The sequence below is a fragment of the Morus notabilis genome, unplaced genomic scaffold (assembly GCF_000414095.1).
Source record: "Morus notabilis unplaced genomic scaffold, ASM41409v2 Scaffold2143, whole genome shotgun sequence".
Classification (NCBI taxonomy): domain Eukaryota; kingdom Viridiplantae; phylum Streptophyta; class Magnoliopsida; order Rosales; family Moraceae; genus Morus; species Morus notabilis.
This window is the reverse complement of record NW_010365767.1, coordinates 70224-72510: the sequence shown is the minus strand read 5'-3', so window position 1 is coordinate 72510 and position 2287 is coordinate 70224. Positions and strand designations below refer to the sequence as shown.

Sequence of the window (2287 nt, the reverse complement as noted above, 5' to 3'; positions counted from 1 at the left end):
CGCGTTCCAGATCTGAAAGAGAGTGAGATAAACGAAGAGAAAGTTAGAGAGAGTCTGTGAAACCTCAGCTTACAGAGAAGATTGTACTGTAAAAACAGAGTGCAATTCCTTTAGAGAGAGAAACAGGTGCTAACTGCTAACTCATTGCAAAGTGAGAATTTCTGAATTTAAGAGATTGGTAAATTTATTCATATACATTCGGCGGCTTTTATTTGGCTTTTATTAATTGAGAATGGCATTTGTATTTTTTAGTTTAGAGGCACAAATAATATTTTGTTTAACTACTAGTGGCATATCTGGTTTTTTGTCAATTTATTACTAATATACTCATTGATTAATATAATAAAAATTACTACATTGCCAATATATTAGTTTAAGAAATTACAAATACTTTAGTTTTTGATGTATTAATTAAGGGTTTTTTTAATTGTTTCATGTACTCAAAACATGTTTTCATAAATACGAACAAATACAATTTTATTTTTTTAGATATTCAACACAAAAAATAACCAATCACAATTTTTGAAAATGATTTCTAAAAAAAATTATCATTTTTGTTTTTATACATAAAACAAAACTTTTTGAAAACACTTGCAAACGGACATCTAAGAATTGTAAGTTTGTGATGGGCCAAATGAGCCAGCTCAAAACCCATCATTCTTGGCCTAGTTTCAATCCAACTCGAACTCCAAGTCAAATAGGATTAATACTCTAGGCCCAAAATTATTTTTAAATAGGTGTGAAGTGCTCTAATATATAATATAAAAAATTGATAAATTCGTCCTTAAATACATTGTTATAAGATTTTTATCTTTTATTTTTTATTAATATCTTTTTGACTAATATATAGTTCTTTAACTAAAAGTGTTAATCAAGTGAAAGAGTAAAAATCCAAGACTCATACATTTTAAGGGGTATTTGTCTATTTTTCTTATATGTATGTATATATATATGTTTACTTTAGAATAATTAATTGAGAATTAATTATAAATTAAATAATTTGATTATTTAAATTTAAATTTGAATTTTGAAATATACATGTGAAGGCGTGAACACATAGCACAGTGTGAATCCTTCTGAGATTCAGTTGCTTACTCTCAAGTTATCCATTTGACTTATTTGATAAGTTGTCAAATTTGAAATTTAAATTAATTTAAATTTGACTTAAATTAGAATTAGAATTTAAGTCAAAATTGACACGTGGATAAGGAAGAGAGATTTTATTTCAAAATCAAATTTAAAATTGGAGATAATTATCAAGTTTTATCTTAGAGATAAAGATTAGACTTTTTTTGGAGTCTGACTACTACTTTATAAATATGAGATTGCAGAAAATTGGAGAACACAATTTTTTACTCTCCCTAGCATAGTGTGACTGGTTTTCTATAGTGTGGGAAGAAAAATTTCCTCCAAAAATATTTCACGTCGTGCATGTGTTGGTGTTCGTGAAAATCTTGAGTGTTTATTCGCTAATCCTGTTTTGTTTCAGGTGTGCCCACACACACGCTTTCGTAGATTCAAGAAATATACAAGTAAGATTCAAGTGTTCTAAACTAGCTTGGAGCAGGAACGTTCGAGATCAAAGAACTCAAGTTATTGACCTAATCGTCCGCTAGGTAAATAAATTAATTTGATTAATTTATTTGTGCATAAATTAATATAATCTATAGAATATCTCAAAATTTTATGAAAATTTTTGTGATACATAATATGCTAGTTACACGCTTTCGCATCTGAAATCGTTTCAAAAACCAACAATAACATATTTTGAAAACTAAGAAAATGCAAAACGAAGAAGAAAAACTTTAGAGAGAGAAACTAGATAGAGTTTCATTAATCTCGTAAAGACATATCAAATGAAGAACCTTAAAGCTCTATTTATAGAAAAAATTTTAACACTATTTACAATTACTATTTACCGGTTCTTATTATTTATAGTATTATTTGCATAATAAAATTTTAATATAAATAATAACTTTAACTTGACTTACATAATAATTCTAACTGAGATGGACAACTACTATTCATAATAATATCTCGGTTAATATTTAAAAAAAGAGAGAAGTTAAGAACAAAAGTTTCTTTTTTTTTTTTTTTTGGGTACCCCTTCTTCTTCAGGAGAAGAATCCCTCGTTTTCTTTTCTTCCTTGCATCAACCAGAACCGGAACCAGGGCGGAATTACGAGATCACCCCTTATTTTCTCTCCTCTTTACGTCTCTGCCATACCTTTTCCTCTCTTTTGTCTGAGTAATTTCCCAATTCCCAATCCAATTTCATCACAATTTT

At 28.0% G+C, this 2287-nt stretch overlaps 1 protein-coding gene across 1 annotated transcript in view; it reads left to right on the top strand.

Moving 5' to 3' along the window:
• The first annotated feature begins 2084 nt into the window (after positions 1–2084).
• Positions 2085–2287, top strand: part of LOC21387087 (probable E3 ubiquitin-protein ligase ARI8) — a 7662-nt gene continuing 7459 nt past the window's right edge. Inside the window, exon 1 of the mRNA XM_010108552.2 lies at positions 2085–2214. The gene's annotated coding sequence lies outside the window, so the exon portion shown is untranslated. The remainder of the gene's footprint in view (positions 2215–2287) is intronic.